General features: G+C 36.6%; 1 protein-coding gene across 1 annotated transcript in view; it reads right to left on the minus strand.

Moving 5' to 3' along the window:
* pacrg (PARK2 co-regulated) overlaps window positions 1-24390 on the minus strand; it is a 575139-nt gene that overhangs the window by 45535 nt on the left and 505214 nt on the right. The gene's annotated exons all lie outside the window — the stretch shown is intronic.

Here is a 24390-nt window from a genome sequence, read left to right on the forward strand (position 1 = left end):
GTGGCCAATCCAAGTGATTAGGACACCTGATTCTGATCATTTGGATGGGTGGCCATTACCTTTGGCAATATATGTTTAAAAAAAGACAAGGAAATACTCCTAAACTTCTAAAAAATATATACAAATAAAATATAGGCAGTAAAGCGGTGATAGTTTTCAGCAGCATGAAGGTCAAATATACTGGCATATACCTATTTAAAAATAGTGTAAATTATTTTCAAAATACATACAAATATGGATCATATTACATTTATATTCAAAATGTTTATAATCAAATTTATATCCACACAATTAAAACATATAGGTAAAACATAGCCAACTAATGGTTAAAAAATACCAATATTTTAATATTAACTTATATGTACATATGAAATTATATATAAATTACATACCGTATTTTTCGGACTATTAGTCGCAGTTTTTTTCATAGTTTGGCCGGGCTCCAGTGCGACTTATATATATGTTTTTTTCCTTTTTTATTATGCATTTTCGGCATGTGCGACTTATACTCAGTACATGCATTTTTGTCAAGAGGTGCGTCGTGGAGACGACAAAGGTTGTAGTGATTTTAAATGCAGATGAACGAGGAGGCAGCGTGCAGTAAAAAAAACGGTATTTAATGATTAAACAAACAAAAACTAGAGCAACAGGGAAGTGCTCCGACGGGACAGACTATGAAGGAAACAAAACAAAATTCTGGAACACAGCGAAAACACTTACAAGAAATGTGGAGCAGACGGCGTCCACAAAGTACGCGCGCACTTGAGCTCAGCATGGAAAGAATCGTCTATAGTGACCAGTGAATAATGTCCCGACAACCAAATGGTGTCGCAAGCTCAACTTATATAGTGCTAATTATAAACAGAAAACAGGTGAGGGGAAAAGTGCTCAAAGGCAGGCGTAAAGCTGCTGCAGGAAAAGGGATAACTGGAAGTGAAAACACACAAAATAAGAGCACAAGACAGGAACTAAAACTACAGCCAGAAAATCACTAAGAAACTCAAAATAAGGCACGGTGGGGTGAGACAAGCTGGGACAGAATGCCCCCCCAACAAAACGGATACCAGACGTTCCAGAAAGCAAAACCGAAAAAGTCCAAAGTCACGGGAGGGTGGAGGGAGGACTCGGCGGTGGGTCGCCTGGCCATATGTCCTTGCAACCAGCGGGGAAGAGTCAAATGGCGGCGGCGAGTAGACGGCCGCCGCGGCTGGTGAGGCGGGCGCCCACGGAACGGTCACATCCATGGCCGACGAGGAGGCGGACGCGGGTGGCCACGGCGCACCAGTAGCTGTAACCATCCATTCCCCGGTTCTGGGCCTAGCTGCTGATAGCGCAGAGGGCGTCTATGAAACGGTCACATTCTTGGCTGACGAGGAGGCCACGTGCGGGCGCCTGATTGCCGCTTGTGCAGCAGGCAAGCTGGAGGTCGTGGAGCCGACGATGATGCTGGAGACGAGGAGGGTGGCGTCGTGGCACGACCCGCTGGAGACGATGATGGCGGCGCCGTGGAAAGACCCGCTGGAGACGATGATGGCGGCGTCGTGGAAAGACCCGCTGGAGACAATGATGGCGGCGTCGTGGAAAGACCCGCTGGAGACGATAATGGCGGCGTCGTGGAAAGACCCGCTGGGGACGATGATGGAGGCGTAGTGGAAAATCCCGCTGGAGACGACGATGGTGGCGTCGTGGAAAGTCCCGCTTGAGACGATGATGGCGGCGTCGTGGAAAGACCCGCTGGAGACAATGATGGCGGCGTCGTGGAAAGACCCGCTGGAGACGATAATGGCGGCGTCGTGGAAAGACCCGCTGGGGACGATGATGGCGGCGTAGTGGAAAATCCCGCTGGAGACGACGATGGTGGCGTCGTGGAAAGTCCCGCTTGAGACGATGATGGCGGCGTCGTGGAAAGACCCGCTGGAGACAATGATGGCGGCGTCGTGGAAAGACCCGCTGGAGACAATGATGGCGGCGTCGTGGAAAGTCCCGCTGGAGACGATGATGGCGGCGTCGTGGAAAGTCCCGCTGGAGACGATGATGGCGGCGTCGTGGAAAGTCCCGCTGGAGACGATGATGGCGGAGTCGTGGAAAGACCCGCTGGAGACGATGATGGCGGAGTCGTGGAAAGACCCGCTGGAGACGATGATGGCGGAGTCGTGGAAAGTCCCGCTGGAGACGATGATGGCGGTGTCGTGGAAAGTCCCGCTGGAGACGATGATGGCGGCGTCGTGGAAAGTCCCGCTGGAGACGATGATGGCGGAGTCGTGGAAAGACCCGCTGGAGACGATGATGGCGGAGTCGTGGAAAGACCCGCTGGAGACGATGATGGCAGGAATTGGCCGCCTGGCTGGACGCAGCTCTGCCTCCCCAGTTGCACAACTACCAGCCCTCGCCCCCCACTCCCACAGGAAGCGGATACCAGACGCTGTCACTGGTTTGACGGATGAGTGTTTGACCCTTGACCTTAGCGGGAGAAGGGTGGGTGGGCTCTAGGAAGCCGGGGGTAGGAAAAGTCTGTACAAAACACGTGACCTCGAGGTGGTGATGACTCGGGTTCGACTGGCTCTGTTGTGCCTGGACTGCACTGTTTTGCTGCCCAGGACATGAAAAGTTCGGCAAGGTTGCTATTTGGGTTTCCATTTCCCACCAGCGACTTAGAGGAGAGCTGCGCGTCGTGATAACGCCGTGACAATTTTTATATAAAATGTTAAAATTTACTACAAGAAATAAAAACATATATTTTCACAGTTTTTAACACTACATTAAATATGGATCATGTTAATATAATTATGAACACTACATTTATAATCAAAGTTGTTAAAATGTTAAAAAAAAGAATAGTCGACTGAGGATAAAAAAAATCAATTTTTTATGCAAACGTGAATGTTTTTGTGTATTTATACTGATACATGAATGGAATGTGATTCATGTGTAAATATGAAATTATGTATATAAATACATACCATGTTACTTTTATTTATATCATGCTAGTTATGTTTTGTTATTCACTACCAAAACACTAAAAGAGTTTCCTTACATACAATGGAATAGAGAATATATATATTTTTGAGTTAAATCCTTATTGGAAATTATTTATTTTTTATTGGACATATTAATTAATATACTGTACATCTAAACATAGATGTATTTTATGAATAAAATGATTTAACTTAACATAAGTTATAACTGCTTTTAATAAAAGAAAATAAATAATTGGGTAATTGAATGTTGTGTGAACTGACACATTGTGATTCTTTACAAAGTGACACTGCCAACTAGAGGACTGGCATGCAAATGACATGCAACTTTTGTCCATTTTATGTATTTCTAATTCTACTCAGTCTGTTTTTTGGCAACGTCATAAATAAGGCAGTAAATGTAGCATTAGTTTGACATGAGCTAATTTATGGCAACATCATAACAATAATGAATAGTGACTGTTCTGCGGTCAATCTTTCCGAAGAGGATTTGGTGTCTTCCTCTTCCACCGCAGAACAAAGTGTTTATGGCGAGAAGGACAGACGCCCATAAATAGTCACTGCTTTACAGGCAGCGGTGCGGCCTGAGGGCCTGTCAACGTTTACGAGATCCTGGACACTTTAAAACACGGTGTTTAAGTGTTCAATTTACATAAAGAAGGCCAAGGTGTACGTCTGCAGCAGAAACAAGTTTGATGATGAGGCCAATGTGAAACCTTACTGTCGTGATGATAAATGTTGTTCATTCACATTTTGGTAGGTAAATACAAAATGTGGCAGAGCATAAATACCCATAAAATATGTAAACCTGATAAGTAACCTCCAGTGACAACATTTGTTCATTTATGACGTCTGCCAGCTATTTATTTACTGTTGTATTTTGGTCTAATGAAACAAAAAAACATTATTTAATATGCACACGTAAATGTTTTATATATATATATATATATATATATATATATATATATATATATATATATATATATATATATATATATGTATGTGTGGGAAAAAAATCACAAGACTATTTCATCTCTACAGGCCTGTTTCATGAGGGGGGGTACCCTCAATCGTCAGGAGATTGAGGGTACCCCCCCTCATGAAACAGGCCTGTAGAGATGAAATAGTCTTGTGATTTTTTTTCCCACACATACATATATTGCGCTCTACTACGGTATCGAGCACTATTTTTTTGGATAACCTTATTAAGACATATATATATATATATATATATATATATATATATATATATATATATATATATATATATATATACATATTTGCGCTATTGTTGTCTTTTGGAGTAATGAAATAAAACTTTTTTTTCAAAAAAAAAAAAGAATATATATATATATATATATATATATATATATATATATACACATATAAATATGTATTTATTTATTTATTTTAAATTTTTTGTATTTATTTTTATTTTTTTATTTTTGAAAAAAATACAATAGCGCAGGGGAAGAAAATAAAAAATAAAAATAATAAAAACTATATATATATATATATATATATATATATATATACATATATATATATATATATGTATATATATATATATATAATTTTTATTTTTTATTTGATTTACATTTTTTGTTGTTGAAAAAAATGCTTTATTTCATTATTCCAAAGTACAACAATAGCGCATGAGAAGAAAAGAAAAAAAGAAAAATAATAAAAACAATATATATATATATATATATATATATATATATATATATATATATATATATATATATACATATTTGCGCTATTGTTGTATTTTGGAGTAATGAAATAAAACTTTTTTTTCAAAACAAAAAAAAAGAATATATATATATATATATATATATATATATATATATACACATATAAATATGTATTTATTTATTTATTTTAAATTTTTTGTATTTATTTATTTATTTATTTTTTTGAAAAAAATACAATAGCGCAGGGGAAGAAAATAAAAAATAAAAATAATAAAAACTATATATATATATATATATATATATATATATATATATATATATATATATATATATATATATATATATATATATACATACATACATATTTATATATATATATGTATATATATATATATAATTTTTATTTTTTATTTGATTTACATTTTTTGTTGTTGAAAAAAATGCTTTATTTCATTATTCCAAAGTACAACAATAGCGCATGAGAAGAAAAGAAAAAAAGAAAAATAATAAAAACAATATATATATATATATATATATATATATATATATATATATATATATATATATATATATATATATATATATATATACACAGTATATATATATATATACAATATATATATATATATATATATATATATATATATATATATATATATATATATATATATATATATATATATATATATATATATATATCAATAATTTTTTATTTTATATAAATAAAATATGTTGTGTTACCATTTTTAATCATTTTATAAACGTTTTCTTCCAAAATACAACAATAGCGCATGGGAAGAAAAGAAAAAAAAGAAAAATAATAAAAACAATATATATATATATATATATATATATATATATATATATATATATATATATATCAATAATTTTTTATTTTATATAAATAAAATATGTTGTGTTATCATTTTTAATCATTTTATAATCGTTTTTCCCATTAGCTATTTTCATTGTTGTGTTTTGGACTATTGAAACACGGACATCATTTTATTAAACAAACATACATACAATGTTTGATTTATTTTTTCTAATTTATTTTATATGAGTCAAAACATTTTCTTTTCTTTTATAATTTTTTAAAATAAAACAAAATATTTTTGTTTGTTGTAATTTGGATTAATGACACAGAAAACATTATTTCATATTCACATTATTTTCTTATCTTATAATAGCAAATATATTTTTTAAATTGTATTACTTTTTTCCTGATTATTATTACTTACTTTATTGTCTTACAGTATTTTGGACGAATGAAACAAAACAAATATTTAACATACAAACATAAATTGTTTTTTTTATATATGTAAAAATAATACTTTGTAAATGCCATTACTTTTCCCCCATTCGCTATTTCTATTGTTTAATGTTAGATTAATGAAACAAAACAATATTTCATATGTGTTTGTATTAATTATTTATTTTATACAAGTAAAAATATTAGATTTTATTATTTTTTCAAATTATAGTACGTTTCCTCGCATGAGTTATTTTTAATATTATATGTTGGACTAAAGAAACAAAAAACATGATTTCATATATATACCAGCGCCCCCCGCGACCCCGAAGGGATTAAGGGGTAGAAAATGGATGGATGGATGGATACATATTTTTATGTATTAAATTTTTTTTTAAAGTAAAACTATTTTATTTAAATGTTGTCCTTTTTTTCCCCATTACTTTTCCCCCATTAGCTATAATATTTTTTATTGTTGTATTTTGTGCTTATCTAACAAAAGCAATATGCCTTACGCATGCAAAAAAAAATTTACTAATATTTTTTTCCACTATATTTTTTTTCATCCAAGTTATTGAGGCACTGACTCACTGGTACACTTTCCCAAGATCTAAAGCAGGAGACGTGTCAAAAATGGTGCCGTTGCAAACATAACAATACAATGATAATAATAATAATATAAAATCACTTTTGATTGACACTGGCATCTTGTATAATCCAACACGCCACTTGAATAAATTGTCACCTTTGTGTTCGATATGAGGATTTCTGTGATATGCTAATGGTGCAGCATTAGCATGTGTTAAAGCCTCTTTTATATAAATGTGCATCATGATTGTACGTCTTTTTTTAACCCTTTCCCTTGAGAGTTAGGTTTATATTGTTAACACCTATCTTGTGGTTGGGGCGGGGGCGTGGTTGGGGGCGTGGTTAAGAGGGGAGGAGTATATTTACAGCTGGAATTCACCAAGTCAAGTATTTCTATTTCATATATATATATATATATATATATATATATATATCTATCCCCGTGACCCCGAAGGGAATAAGCGGTAGAAAATGGATGGATGGATGGATGGATGGATATATATATATATATATATATATATATATATATATATATATATATATATATATATATATATCTAGAATTCACTGAAAGTCAATTATTTCTTATATATATATATATATATAAATATATATATATATATATATAAATATATATATATGTATATATATATATATATACATATATACATATATATATATATATATATATACATATATATATATATATATATATGTATATATATATATATATATATATATATATATATATATATATATAAAATAAATAATTGACTTTCAGTGAATTCTAGATATATATATATATATATATATATATAAATAAAAGAAATACTTGAATTCCAGTGTTCATTTATTTACACATATACACACACATAACACTCATCTACTCATTGTTGAGTTACGGGTTGAATTGTCCATCCTTGTTCTATTCTCTGTCACTATTTTTCTAACCATGCTGAACACCCTCTCTGATGATGCATTGCTGTGTGGCACGCACAAAAGTGCTTTCATCAAATGCACTAGATGGCAGTATTGTCCTGTTTAAGAGTGTCACAACATTGCTGTTTACGGCAGACGGACTGCTTTACTGTAGACGTTCTTTATATTGTGGGAAAGCGGACCCAGGTCCGCATGGAGCTGGAGGGGGCGTGGCATCCAGCTCCGCCTGAATTTCGGGAGATTTTCGGGAGAAAATTTGTCCCGGGAGGTTTTCGGGAGAGGCGCTGAATTTCGGGAGTCTCCCGGAAAATCCGGGAGGGTTGGCAAGTATGTGTTAGAGTGTTTAACTTGTTTTAAGGGTTTTGGTCCTAAATGATCTCAGTAAGATATTACAGTTTGTTGCTGAGATTTGATGACCTATATTGAGTAAAACATGCTTGAAACTGGAATATCAACTGTTGCAAAGCTGTGTCATCAACACTCACAAGTATAAAACTACTTTTTTAAAGTAATACTTTCTTATTTCAAGCATGTAAAAAAGAATCATGACTTTGACACAATTGTGTCTCATAATTAAAACAGATGACAGCCAAATGGACTTTGCTGTTTTATTTTCAATGAAACAATAGAAAATACGTAGTCATATAGTAGTACAGTTGTTATTAGTGAGAATATACTTATTTTAAGGTATTTTTGGGTTCATTGAGGTTAGCTAATTTTACTTGTTTTGGAAAGTTTTGACAAGCCACATTTTCTTGTTCTATTGGCAGATAATTTTGCTTAGTTCAAATAAAATACCCCTGATTTTTGTATTTTTTTTCTTCTCGTTTTTGAACACTGACTTTTTGCAGTGCATACACAGCTCTGCATTTTGGGGATGGGGAGTGGGGGTTCGATCCAGGGCCCTGACATGTTTTTAATATGGAAACCCTCATAAATGTGAGTATTTTGGCATGTGAGCTCACAGTAAACCGCATGAAGTCTACAGTATAACACAGCGTTAATTGGAAGCAGGTGATGAATAAATAATTGGCAGTTAAAACTCATTCTATATAACCAGTGTTCTGAAAATGTCTTTTTGAGAAGTAATCAATTACAGTTCCTCGTTACTTTACCAAAAAAGTAATTGAATTACTAACAGAATTACTCTTTAATAAATGTAATTAATTACCAGAAAGTAATTTATACGTTACTTAAAAAACAAACAAAAAAAAACCTTTAAATATCTGGCATATGCACTTGAGAGATGTTTAATGTGTGGAGTCTGTGCTTTTAAAAGGCGGGCCCTGTTGCTTAGTTTAGTTTAGTTTACTAAGGATCCCCATTAGTCTACACCGCAGTGGAGACTATTCTTCCTGGGGTCCAGGCAAAAAACATCACACAATCACAAAACAAAAGATTACAATGCAGTACAACATGATCAAATAATAAAATGTTGTAATACAAAAATAGCAACAACAAAGAACCAAAAAAAAGTAATAATAACTTCGAGTTTACATAATAATGTTCATACCAAAGATAAAAAGAGCAATATAAAAATATATATATATATATATTTATGCAAAAATAAAACAAAGAACCAATGGCCTAATATACACATTAGTGTACCAAAGACAAACAATAAGTGACGAAAAAGTACCATCCATCCATTTTCTACTGCTTGTCCCAAAATCAATAAGATAGTCAATAGTCAATAAAAACAGTCATGACATTAGGTACAATCTAGAATAATCTCTTTCCGCTATACTTCTCCTCTTAGTCTATTCTTAAAACCCACTATGCTGGTGATTGATAGCAGATATTGTGGAAGTCGATTCCAGTAAGTGATTGCCCTATACATTACAGTCTTTTTCAAAACATCAGTTTTGGGTTTAAGACGGGTGAAAGCACCTCTTAGGGCTAGCCGGGTACCATAGTTGTGACTGTCATTAGCAAGCAACAGCTGAGAATACAGATATGAAGGTTTATGGTATGTATAGATTTAAAAAATAAAATCAAATCAAACTACAAGCTAGTCTTTCACCAACTCTCATCCATGACAATTCAGCATGCATGATCTCAACGCCGGTCCTAAATGAGCAATGGAGAGCTAGTCTGGCAGCTCGGTTTTGGGCAAGCTGGATTTTATTTAGTTCTTGTTTGGATGCATTAGACCAGATTTAGTGATGTGTGATGTCATCGAGGGTTTCAACGGAGCTGTGTTTTTTAGCTTCAGCAGCTAGCAGAGCACTTTGACGCCAGCTTTTTTAAAATCTTTTCACCGGATTGTGTTACCTCTGCTTAATAAAAAGAATGAATGTGCTTCGATGGCTGTCAAATCCTCTTGTCAACAAACGGGGTATTGTTTGGATGGCAAGTTTGTCACTTCAATCATTGATTTGTTGTTCATTATTTCCGTTGTGTACATGTGTGTATGCTGTCTGCTGTGTCACAGAATGATGGTTTCTCTTCCTAATTGGTAACAAGTTCATTTTAGTGCGGTGCTGCTTGTTGCTTTCACTAGTAAATATATTTCCCGCATTGAACTCGCTGCAATGTGACGCGTTCTTGTTGTTGACATAAAACCATATCAAAAGTAGCGTGCCACGTTACATCAAGCTATCACTAACGGCGTTGTAACTGACCAAAAATAAAATCAATTTGATTACTCGTTACTAGTAAAAGTAACAACGTTACTAACGCCATTATTATAAAACATAGTTATTACGAACACTGTATATAACAACGTACATTTTAAATAAATATATCGTTTTTTTACATTTTAATAATGTTTGGCGTACATGAGAAAGTGGAAGGGAACTAACCACACATAATACTTCATATGCAGCTACTGTCATATTATGGACTTAAAACACAGTCAATAGGTTGACTACAGCCGCAGCTTTTTTAACCTTGCGCTAGTAACAGACCCCGGTGGTTAATTGAATGGAGTTTTTAATTGGAGCGTTCATAGTTAATTTCTGGCAAGTCAGCATATTCTTAAAATAAAGATAACAGGTGTCCCGAACTTTTTCGCTTCGAATTGGATATCTATATTGGAGTCTTAAATTGTAGTCGATACCGATATTGATCCGATACACTATCATCACAATTCATACGTACTTTTAGAATTTTGTGGAGTGGAATGTTCGAAAAGGTTTGACCAAGTGAAATTAGTCAAACAAAAAACAATGGTAGGTGTGAAAACATTAACTTATTTATTATTAACTGTCTGGAATTAACTTATGCTGTCTTTAAGTTGAAGTGGTGTGGTATTTTCATTTTTTTTGCTACATCGAGTGGTCTCAATACTTCATTACATTACGTTCAGGACGCAGTTAACAGGTTTGTGTCACACCGCGGTGAGGGAAGTCTTGTCTTAGGTTTTTCTGTCTTGTGATTTGCATGTTTTAGTTTGAAAAGTAACTCTCCTCTCGTTTCAGGTCACTTGCCCTTCCTTTTGTGTCATCAGTCTGACGTCATTCCGGTTCCCTGATTGTTTCCACCTGTTCCCTATTACCCTCATGTGTCTTATAAGCCCACTCCTCCCTTTGTTCTGTGCCAGATTGTTTCGTTTATTCGTGCTCTCTAGCATCCATGTTCCTGTCCATGCCTTGTCTTGCCTTGCCTCGTCTTGTGATTAATTTCCTTGATCTTGAATCCCTTCGTTACTATTTTGAGTTTTTCCTTTCTTCCTCCTCAGCAGAGTGATTTTTTGTTATTTAGTCTATTCAGCCGAAGTGGTGAGTTTCAGTTATTTTTCATTCTTTCCTCAAATTTTTGAGTGACTATTTTTGTTAATACTTTATTAGATTAGTTAGTGTAGAAATTGTCATAGCTATTTGTTTCTTCCTCCTGTTGGAGCGTTTTCTGTTTATACATTTTATAGCATATACGGCGCCAATTATAGTTCGTCTTTGTTTTTGTGTTTTCCTCCGTTCGGAGTGATTTTCGGTTGTTCCTTTTTTATTGGAACCTTTTTTTTCGCCGATTAGTTTTTTGGTTAAATAGATACATTAATTCCTTGACTTTGGAGGTGAAAGGAAGCTGTCAAAATAAAAGCCTGTCAAAGTTCCCTACTCTGCATCTGAGTCCTATCCTTTTACCAAGCCTGCCAGTTTGTTACTGGATACTTTCTAATTTTGCCTTGAAAACGTATGTGTAATACTATTATTATTTCAATACTTGTTTATATTGACAAATATAATGAATTTGTGTTTAATTAAGGACACTTATTCCATATGTCTAGCTTGTGTGCTATGGTGTGCTTAGCTGTTGTGTAGATGCTAGCTTCTAGTAGCCTACAGCTTACCATGTTTACCTTTTGTAAATAACTTGACTAAAATAGAAGAAAAGACCGACCTTGTTTGTTTATCGGAGAGCATTTAGATGTTAACTGGCCGTCCACGCTGCAGGACTGCTTGTATCGGGGATTTTAGATGCGATCCAATACTATCTGATCCGTGTTTTTTTGCTGATATTGGACCGATGTCTGATATCAATATCGATTGGGACAAAGACATGGGCGAGTAGCTGTTGGGAGAGAAAGAGGGAGCGGGGCTTGAGATGGATGTGCCAGGACAGCAGAAGGACACACACACACACACACACACACACACACACACACACACACACACACACACACACACACACACACACACACTGTCAGCATCCAACCAACATCACACACACTGACTCATTACGCCGGAGAAGAGCTGATGACAACAGTGGATACCATCAAAGAGGAAACGAGAAAGCAAAAGTCAGCAGGTGTGACGACGGTGGCGCTGACACTGATGAAGCAGGAAAATGTGGACTAAAGTTTTTAGCAAAGTGGCGTACTTGAAGGACCGTTGTGTTTTTTTTTTTATTGTCATGTTTACCATCATTGCGTAATATCCGTGGAGCTGCACCAAATGATTACTTCTAGAATCAGTTAATCTATCAATCATTTTTTTGAATAATTGATTAATCTGTGATTTCTTTTAGTTTGGTATTTAAATGTTTTTCAGTTTTGTTTTTTTTAACGAATGAATTACACTAACCGGTTTTGCAAAAGGAAATCACTGAAATAAACATTTTACTTCTTCCGCCATCCTGGAGAATCACCCTTGATGCCTTTAAGTGCTCGTTTAAGCTTACAGAGTCCCTCAGAAGGCTCATTTTCTACAATGGCATGGAAGGGTGTTCTGATCAGGGTTTTAATGCTGCCAATTCATATACCCATCATCTATAAATCAGTATGTGTCTAAGCACTTAAACTACCGTATTTTTTCGGACAATAAGTCGCTCCGGAGTATAAGTCGCACCGGCCAAAAATGCATAATAAAGAAGGAAAAAAACATATATAAGTCGCACTGGAGTATAAGTCGCATTTTTTGGGGAAATTTATTTGATAAAACCCAACACCAAAAATAGACATTTGAAAGGCAATTTAAAATAAATAAAGAATAGTGAACAACAGGCTGAATAAGTGTACGTTATATGAGGCATAAATAACCAACTGAGAACGTGCCTGGTATGTTAACGTAACATATTATGGTAAGAGCAGAGGTGGGTAGAGTAGCCAGAAATTGTACTCAAGTAAGAGTACTGTTACTTTAGAGATTTATTACTCAAGTAAAAGTAAGGAGTAGTCACCCAAATATTTACTTGAGTAAAAGTAAAAAGTATGTTGTAAAAAAACTACTCAAGTACTGAGTAACTGATGAGTAACATACACACACATATCATATATATATATATATATATATATATATATACACACACACACATATATACATATATATATATATATATATATATATATATATATATATATATATATATATATATATATATATATATACACACACACACACACACACATATATATATATATATATATATATATATATATATGTATATATATATATATATATATATATATATATATATATATATATATATATATATATATATATATATATATACATAGATATATACAGTATATAATTTAATTTTTTTTTTTGCCGTTTTTGTTTACATGTTAATAGTGTTTTAATGAATATACATGCATGTTTAACACATATAGATTCCTTTCTTTCATGAAGACAAGAATATAAGTTGGTGTATTACCTGATTCTGATGACTTGCATTGATTGGAATCAGACAGTAGTGATGACAAACGTCCAGGTTTTCAAATGGAGGAGAAAAAGAGTTCCTCCTTTCTGTCTAATACCACATGAAAGTGGTTGGTTTTTGGCATCTTATATGTCCAGCTTCCATATTCGTTTTTATACACTTTACAAGAAATACATTGGCGGCAAACTCCGTAGCTTGCTAGCTTGTTTGCGCAGGCTTTCGGAGACTCTTATTTTGAAAGCGCAGGCGCGATGGAGCGGCACTTTTATTGTGAAGACAGGAACTGTGCAGTCAGTCTTTAGGCTTTTGACGGGGTGTACGGTTGAAATAAAAAATGGTCTTTTTTCCTTCACACTTTTGATTGATTGATTGGAACTTGATTGCACAGTACAGTACATATTCCGTACAATTGACCACTAAATGGTAACACCCCAATAAGTTTTTCAACTTGTTTAAGTCAGGTCATGTGACCCCTGGCTCTGTTTGATTGGTCCAACGTCACCAGTGACTGCATCTGATTGGTGGAACGGAGTGAACGTCACCAGTGACTGTATTTGTTGAAACGCAGGCACTATGAAGGTCTGTCTGACAGACCAAAACAAACAAAGCGTGCATTAACAGATCGATAAAAATTAGTAGCGAGTAGCGAGCTGAATGTAGATAAAAGTAGCGGAGTAAAAGTAGCGTTTCTTCTCTATAAATATACTCAAGTAAAAGTAAAAGTATGTTGCATTAAAACTACTCTTAGAAGTACAATTTATCCCAAAAGTTACTCAAGTAGATGTAACGGAGTAAATGTAGCGCGTTACTACCCACCTCTGGGTAAGAGTCATTCAAATAACTATAACATATAGAACATGCTATACGTTTACCAAACAATCTGTCACTCCTAATCGCTAAATCCCAAAAAATCGTATACGTCTAGTCTCTTACGTGAATGAGCTAAATAATATTATTTGATGTTTTATGGTAATGTGTTAATAATTTCACACATAAGTCGCTCCTGAGTATAAGTCGCACCCCCTGAAAAAAACTGCGACTTATAGTCCGAAAAATACGGTAGTCCGTTTTATCAAATAATTCGACTATAAATAAGCATCCCACAGCCCATGGAAACACCTTCATCCGATAGTGTTCGGTTTTTGAGAAACCGGACTAACACACCTTGATTGTGCGATTAAAAAACAGATCTTTCTTAAGGGGGTTTGTGCAGCCGGAGGGGACCCTTCGTATCAGGCATGTGCCAGTCTTAACGCGGGGGATATTACCCGGAAGCAGATACCATTTAATCCGCTTTTTCAAAAATGGAAAAAGATGAGGGGAAAAATATATTTGTTGTTTTAATCATGTTTCTGTAGGAGGACAAACACAACCCTTCCTAATAGTTAGAAAGACCACTGTTTAATATGTTTGTGTTTATGCTTCACTGACGACAGTCTTTGGCCAATGCCGTTTTGTCCTACTAATTTTGGCGGTCCTTGAACTCATTGTAGTTAGTTTACCTGTACAACTTTCTCCGATGCTGCCACAGAAAGACGTGTTTCATGCCACTCCTTCTTTGTCTCATTTTGTCCACCAAACGTTTTGGGCTGTGCGTGAATGCACAAAGGTGAGCTTTGTTGATGTTATTGACTTGCGTGGAGTGCTAATAATCCATGCTAACATTCTATTTAGGCTAGCTTTATGTACATATTGCATCATTATGCCTCGTTTGTAGGTATATTTGAGTTCATTTAATTTCCTTTACTTATGTCCTTTGTGTATTTAATTTATATTTGCATGTCTCATGACACATTATCTGTATGTAGTATAGGCTGCATTTCTGATTGTGTGCCATGCCATATTTATTTATATATATTTATATGTATTTATTTATTTTATTTTTTTAATTTATATATTATCTATATATATTTATTTATTTATATATGCACCTTATTGCTTTTTTATCCTGCACTATCATGAGCTTTTGTAACGAAATGTTGTTCTTATCTGTGCTGTAAAGTTCAAATTTGAATGACAATAAAAAGGAAGTCTAAGTCTAAGTCTAATGTTGTACCAGACCACAGCAAACGTTACCCAGCTTGCAAAGATTGGAAGAAAATCCAGGAGAAGAAGACAGCCTGCCGTTTCCTTTAACTTGGACACCTTTGGCAGTTTTAAGACAGTCATTTCCAGGAGTAATTATAATTAATTATAACACTTATATAAGGCTTTTAACTGTTTGCGGCTCCTGACAGATTAGTTTTTTATATTTTTGGTCCAATAAGGCTCTTTCAACATGTTGGGTTACCGACCCCTGGTTTAGTCAAAACAGGCAACAACTGGAATTAAGAGGATACTTTATTTGCTTCACAATTTAAGATAACTGAATATTTTAAAGGTGCATCGGTGGTAGAAAAAAAAGAAAACCGAGATTTACTTGCAGAATGCAGCTTCATTCAGATTCCCGTACAAAAACGAGTGAGACGGAAGAAAAGCAGGTATATTTAAAAGCAAAAAAGAAAGTGGACACAAACCTCTTCACGCTGCATTTGTACTCCAAACTGATTAGCAACAACAGCAATAGCAACCCACCAGCCCTCTGGAGTGGTATCGGGCCACAGAATTTTCTTTCAAATTTAAAAGTCCTTCCTTCAATCCACAGGGCCTATTTTTTATGAGCGGCGAGACTTTCAAAAGTTTTGTTTCCGTGATTCTCCGTCCAATAATTCCTTTTGAAACAATTCTCTCCCGCCAGTCTTTCTTTGCTTCGAATCTGCATTCGCTCCGAGACCTTCTTAGACTTAGACTTAGACAAAATTTAATGATCCACAAGGGAAATTGTTGTACAGAATAGCTCAGTTACAAAGGATGGAAAGTGTAAGAATGGAAAGGATAATGCAGGTATAAAGTACCGTATTTTCCGCACTATAAGGCGCACCTAAAAACCACACATTTTCTCAAAAGCTGACAGTGCGCCTTATAACCCGGTGCGCTTTATTACGATTCATTTTCATAAAGTTTCGATCTCGCAACTTCGGTAAACAGCCGCCATCTTTTTTCCCGGTAGAACAGGAAGCGCTTCTTCTTCTACGCAAGCAACCGCCAAGGAAAGCACCCGCCCCCATAGAACAGGAAGCGCTTCTTCTTCTACTGTAAGCAACCACCCGTCCCCGGAAGAAGAAGAAAAAACGCGCGGATATCACCGTACGTTTCATTTCCTGTTTACATCTGTAAAGACCACAAAATGGCTCCTACTAAGCGACAAGGATCCGGTTCATAAAAAGACGCAATCTCTCCATCCGCACACGGATTACTACCGTATTTCACAGCAACTGATATTCCTGTGAACCGCACTGTGGAACGGGAGCACGTACGGTGAATATTCGCACCACAGGGAATGAGAAGTCATCCTTCACTGTGGTTCTAGCTTGCCGTGCTAACTTCCACCCATGGTGATATTCAAAAGGAAGACCTTGCCAAAAGAGACCTTTCCAGCCGGCGTCATCATAAAAGCTAACTCGAAGGGATGGATGGATGAAGAAAAGATGAGCGAGTGGTTAAGGGAAGTTTACGCGAAGAGGAAGGGAAGTTTACGCGAAGAGGCCGGGTGGCTTTTTTCACACAGCTCCGAAGGCGAACACACCTTCACTAAGACGGGCAGACAGCGCCGGACGACATACGCCAACATTTGCCAGTGGATCGTAAATGCCTGGGCAGATATTTCGGTCACAACTGTGGTCCGAGCTTTCCGGAAGGCAGGATTCACAGAACTACTGGACAACAACAGCGACACTGACTCCGATTACTTCGACGAGACGGAACCGGCCATTTTGGATCCCACGCTTGCGCAACTTTTCAATTCGGACACCGAAGACGAAGAATTCGAAGGATTTACGAATGAAGAATAACTTCAGAAGGTGAGCGCTATGTTTATTTTGTGTGTTGTGACATTAACGTTCGAGCAACATTATGTTGCTATTGCTCTACACCATTTTGAATTTTACTATGTTTGTGATTGCACATTTGCGTACATTTTGGGACAGAGTTGTTAGAACGCTGGTTTTCAATATATTATTAAAGTTTGACTGAACTATCTGACTGTTTTTTTGACATTCCCTTTAGCGCAGCGTAGGCGCGGCTTATAATCCGGGGCGGCTTATTGGTGGACAAAGTTATGAAATATGTAATTCATTGAAGGTGCGGCTAATAATCCGGTGCGCCTTATAGTGCGGAAAATACGGTAGACTAAAAATGTACCGTAGTATCTTGATGGTAGCGTCATGTTCGTAGCACAATCTATGATCATTTCTATTGATATTTAACATCAGCATAGCCATTAGAGACATACTATTTGTAATATGTGCCAATATCACAGAGGACATCAGGTAAAACAGAGCTAAACTGCTTTGGTGTGACGTCATAGTCAATCGGAATAGCAATACATTAATCAGCGCTAAAAGGAAGTAAGCGCCCCCCAGTTTACGGGAAGTACATGGCGTATGACCAACAGCCGCACTAGAAAGACTGCATGGACACTGGGAATTCACATGTCGGTGTGAAAATACAAAAAAACCCCGAACTATTTGAGAAATCAGACTAATTTAGTGCATGGAAACGTAGTGAGTGAGATCAGCCGATACCATCACATGTATTACCTGTAAATGTTCTGATTTATTTACAGTGAGTGCTATTAACAATCGATCTAATGCTTTGTACAAACCCCAAAACCAGTGAAGTTGGCACATTGTGTAAATCGTAAATAAAAACAATATACAATGATTTGCAAATCCTTTTCAACTTATAATCAATTGAATACACTGCAAAGACAAAATAATTAATGTTCGAACTGGAAAAATGTGTTATTTTTTGCAGATATTAGCTCATTTGAAATTTGATGCCTGCAACATGTTTAAAAAAACCTGTGAAGGCACCATTAATGCTGAAAGGTACATACAGGTTTTGGAGCAACATATGTTTGCCATCCAAGCAACGTTATCATGGACGCCCCTGCTTATTTCAACAAGACAATGCCAAGCCACATTCTGCACGTGTTACAACAGCATGGCTTCGTAGTAAAAGATTAGACTGGCCTGCCTGTAGTCCAGACCTGTCTCCCATTGAAAATGTGCGGCACATTATGAAGCCTAAAATACCACTACGGAGACCCCCGGACTGTTGAACAACTTAAGCTGTACATCAAGCAAGAACGGGAAAGAATTCCACCTGAAAAGCTTCAAAAATCGGTCTCCTCAGTTCCCAAACGTTTACTTAGTGTTGTTAAAAGGAAAGGCCATGTAACACAGTGGTAAAAATGCCCCTGTGCCAATTTTTTGCAATGTGTTGCTGCCATTCAATTCTAAGTTAATGATTATTTGCAAAAAATAAGTTTCTCAGTTGGAACATTAAATATCTTGTCTTTGCAGTCTATTCAATTGAATATAAGTTGAAAAGGATTTGTTAATCATTCTGTTTTTATTTACCATTTACACAACGTGCCGACTTTACTGGTTTCGGGTTTTCTAGTTTAAGTGGCAGTATTGGCCATGTAATCATAATTATATCCAGCAGAAAAACACAGTAATACAGTGTAAGAATATCAATACAATATTTAAACATTATTCTCTTTTATTGCATACAATTGTTGGCTGTTGTACAGCAAGCAGCACGCGAACTATGTGAGTACAAAAGAGGCTTCAATCTTCCTGCAAAAAGCAGATACAAGTAAAATATCAAACTATGCATTGAAAAAATTCTTATACTTTTTTTCGAGTGATATCAAGGATTTTACGTCGGTCGTGTTCCCAGACATATAGAACTATTGAGCTCCAGACGCCATTTTACACGACCAAACAGATGTAAACTTGGAAAAGCATGGAGGTCTACAACAAATTTGTGTGCGGATGGCCCAAGGAAATTGGTTTTAAGACTCTCCCGGATAAATATTCACAGTTATTGCTCGGGTAAGGTTGCATTTCATGATATAATTTTGCGTCTACCGCCATGTTTGTTGTTGTTGCACGTGTCGTTAATGAGTAGCGTGTTTTTCCCAGTCTTTATCAAAATATAACTATAGACGTCAAAGCTTCATTCATGATTGCTGCCTTTGGTAAAAATCTTAACTCTTTAAAGCAGGGGTCCCCAAACTACGGCCCGCGGGCCGGATCCGGCCCCCAGCATCCAAAATCCGGCCCACAGAAAGTCCCAAGTTATTTTAATTTTATTTTTTTGATTTTTATTTTAATTTTTTTTTATTTTTTAATCTTTCCTTTCTAATCCATTTTCTACCTCTTGTTACTCTTGGTGTCTCCGAGCCGCTCAGGCAAATCATATTGTCTAAAAATGAATTTTCCCATCAATAACGTGACAATGTTAAATGTTGATGAACATCAATGTTAATTGATGTTAAATGACAAAACGGATTATAAAGGCAATGTATATATGTACAGTATATATACATATATATGTACAGTATATATACATATATATATATACATATATATATATATATATGTACAGTATATATACATATATATATATATATATATATATATATATATATATATATATATATATATATATATATATATATATATATATATATACAGCCTGGCCCCCAGCCACATATTTTTAACCCAATGCGGCTCCCGATTCAAAAAGTTTGGGGACCCTTGCTTTAAAGTTTTGTTCAAATTTGCTTTCTTTCATTGAGAAATGCCGAGCTGGTGCTTTTCAAAACACTCGTAGCAAACGTGTTTAAAAAATACAAATAATATCAAGATAATACTTAAATGTACACAACATTTAAGTATTATCTTACTACGTGAGTTGTGTGGTCCTCTGTGTTTGAACATTTTTGATTTCTATTTATTGTTTTAATTGGTTTTACCCTTCAAAACCGTTTTTAATCATATTTATTTTTATATTGTTTTTATATTGGTTTTATATTTATTTATTTTTTTGTTTTTATTCAGTCATTGGTGGAGCTAAGGATAATATTTGAATGTTGTTTTTAATATTGTTGTGCAGCTCTTTGGACACATTTTTGTTGTTTAAATGTGCTATACAAATAAAGTGGATTGGATTGGATTGAAATGGGAAATAATAAATGTTAAAAGTATATCAGACAAACCTTTGGAATAGAAGAATAGAATATAATGAACTTTATTGTCATTATATTTGCATATAACGAGATTAAGCTTTAATATTTAACAAAGTGATCACTGCAAACTCATGCATTCTTCGACTCTGCTCCTTTGGAATGGAGTGTGACCTGCTTTTCTTGTCGTTGTTTCATAAAATCTTGCACTCTTACGACCTTTTTGATTACCTCTCGAGGAACTCTGAAGAAACAATGATCCTTTCTGCGATTTAAACGGTTTGTACAGCCAAAAACAACACAAGCATAGGGCATTTTTTCTTTGAGAAAGGCTAAACAGGCGCCTAGTACCCATTGAGAACAGAGCGAGCTTGACCATCCATCCATCCATCCATTTTTTACTGCTTGTCCCATTTGGGGTCGCGGGGGGTGCTGGAGCCTATCTCAGCTGCATTCGGGCGGAAGGCGGGGTACACCCTGGACAAGTCGCCACCTCATCAAAAAAGCCCAGCGTCCAGGCCAGCCACGGCCAACATTCCATATACTTCCAGAGACGCCGTGGGCGGGACAAAGCCGAGCATTTATCCAATGATTGTCTAGTTTGACTGCAGTGGAACAACCCACTCTATGCTCCCCCATTGAAGTCAATGGCCGCTCAACTACAACACTCTTTAATGCACTGTGACTCTACCTCAATCAATGAGAAGAGAGTAGCTGTTGCTAAAGCAGCTGATTCTGGACAAGAACGTATCGTATTTTAGCACATAAGCTGAGCTTCCCTTGCAGTATTAGAGCAATCGCCACAATAAGAAATGTAGTTTATTTACCACAATGAAGGTGATATTAACTTGAGTAGTAACACTGAGTATGGACTAACATAAACAAACAGTTATCAGTAGCTGCTAGCAATTGACTTGTCTGTCAACAAAAGGACAGAGCTGCAAGGTATGTGCCACAAGTGATCATTTTTTGTGATCAGCATCTTGCGATCAATAACTTTTCTACAGATGTTGGCCAATAATGACCGGTGGCCGATCGTTTGGAACACCACTTTCAATCAGTCAAGATAAAAAAATTATATCAAAATCAAATGACAGGATGTTATTTATGTAGTTTGCTAATTTTCCTCGACTGGTGCACTAACATCATGTGGTTTATTTTATTTTTTTTACATATGTAGCATCATCTACCACATGGGTGTCAAACTCTGGCCCTTGAGGCGATATCAAATTAACACTAGAGCTGGCCCGCCGAATATATACAGCGGCGGTGCCGCGGTAACACCGCATTCACCGCTAATTCTCATACTTGCCGATTGGTGGTAGCGGGGGGTGTATTTTGTAGCGTCCCGGAAGAGTTAGTGCTGCAAAGGGTTCTGGGTATTTGTTCTGTTGTGTTTATGTTGTGTTACGGTGCGGATGTTCTCCCGAAAAGTGTTTGTCATTCTTGTTTGGTGTGGATTCACAGTGTGGCGTACATTTCTAACAGTGTTAAAGTTGTTTATACGGCCACCCTCAGTGTAACCTGTATCGCTGTTGATCAAGTGTGCGTTGCATTCCCGTGTGTGTGCGTACAGAAGCCGCACATACCTTGTGACTGGGCCGGCACGTTGTTAGAATGGATGAAAAGCGGACGTGACGACAGATCGTAGAGGACGTTAAAGGCAGTGCCTTTAAGGCTCGCCCCCAAGACTGTGGTCCGGGTGGACTACGAGATATAATGACTGATGAACACCTTCGTTCGATAATGAAGGTTGCCTCAGCTCAAAGCCTGAGCCCCGACATTAATGAACTAGCATCCAAGAAAAGATGGCAGGTATCTGGCTTGGGCACATCAGATTAGATCAGTGTGTTGCAAACTGAGCAGTTTAAAGTCCTGAATGGTTGGTTTATTCATTGTTAATTTATTTTCTAATTTATTAGCCTGTGGAAAAAGTTAATGTTGATATTTACCTCAGAAGGCTGCTGCAAATAGAAAAGAGGCATTACATTTTTATTTAAATTGTATTTGATATGCCATTGATATTTTTTAATTATTATTATTATTATTTGAAACTCGATTTTGCATGTCACTATAAAGTTATATAAGCCTTGCTTGTTCAATATTCAATGCAAAACTTGTTTGGGTCCCTATTAAAAGGTTAATTTGTTCAACCTTGGCCCGCGGCTTTGTTCAGTTTTAAATTTTGGCCCACTCTGTATTTGAGTTTGACACCCCTGATCTACAAAGATACAAATAATTGCTATTGCGACATCTAGTGGACTCATTTAGAACAGCAGTTTCTTTCATTCAAAAATTTCGGCTCATTTTTATACTTAGCAAACTCATCCCGCGGGCCGCATAAAACCTGTTCGCGGGCCCGTGGGCCTTACGTTTGGCACTCCTGTCCTAGACCTAAATATCAACTAAATTAAAATGTGTTTAAAAGGTCCCCTATTATACAAAATGAACTTAGTAATGGTGTATTAACAGTAATAGCAGGTACAGTGAAGAGGATATCGCCTCTATCTCATGAGCTCAAAAAAGCTGGCTTCGTTACACATCTAAAAATAAAACCTGGAGCTCTACCAACGATCTAGCTACAGCTACACATGTGGGAGCCTCAGTCCACTAAGAGTCCGATGACAATGGACCAAGTCCTTTGTCCACAGAAAGGTCCTGAACGGGACCAAAACAGGATGCCACTCTTTAAAGTAAAAAAAAAAGTACCAATGATAGTCACACACACACTAGGTGTCCTCTGCATTTGACCCATCCCCTTCTTCACCCCCTGGGAGGTGAGGGGAGCAGTGAGCAGCAGCGGTGGCTGCGCCCGGGAATCATTTTTGGTGATTTAACCCCCAATCCCAACCCTTGATGCTGAGTGCCAAGCAGAGAGGTAGTGGGTCCCATTTTTGTAGTCTTTGGTATGACTCGGCCAGGGTTTGAACTCACGACCTACCGATCTCAGGGTGGACACTCTAACCACTAGGCCACTGAGTAGGTTTCATGGACCAGAGTTGGCCCGCGGGCCACCGGGTTGGTATTTTTTTGTCAGACTTTATGATAGAAACACAATGAAATATCATACAGAAGAAGAGTTATTAGGTGGAGGAGCATCATTTGTTTGGCTTATTTGTGCGGCTGCCATATTATCCGCCATGATGCTATTTGTCTGCGAGCAGTGCTGGTAAAGTCTTTGCTGCGGATGAAGAATGGCCTCGCAGACACGGACGGTTTTGCTTGGCTGACAAACTGGGGCGAGAGCCGGGGAGAAGGAAAGAGGGGGGGGTTCGGAACAAAACAAAAAGAGGGTTGGAGGCGGGGCAAAGGAATAGCGTCTCGCTCGCCAGAGGACACAATTTAGCACCTGTTGACTGTGATTGATCAGAGGCAAAGGAGGCTGGGTAATGGTGTGTGTGGTCAGACACTGAATAGAGTGATGGGTTGTAATGAATACAGAGCGAAGAAAAGATGGAGAAGGCGAATGAAAAGAATGTGGGAGAAAATACTGCATGTTCAGTGATGGGAGTGTTCATTTGTGGCCCAACCAGGACGCTCTGAGGTGTACAGACTAGACCAGAGGCGCCGATCTACATTTCTGCCAGTGGGTGCTCAGTGTGTGCGTGTATTAGTGTTGTCCCGATACCAATATTTTGGTACCGGTACCAAAAGTATTTGGGTACTTTTCTAAATAAAGGGGACCACAAAAAATTTCATTATTGGCTTTATTTTAACAAAAAAATCTTAGGGTACATTAAACATATGTTTCTTATTGCA

Source organism: Nerophis lumbriciformis, linkage group LG08 (genome assembly GCF_033978685.3).
Source record: "Nerophis lumbriciformis linkage group LG08, RoL_Nlum_v2.1, whole genome shotgun sequence".
Classification (NCBI taxonomy): Eukaryota; Metazoa; Chordata; class Actinopteri; order Syngnathiformes; family Syngnathidae; genus Nerophis; species Nerophis lumbriciformis.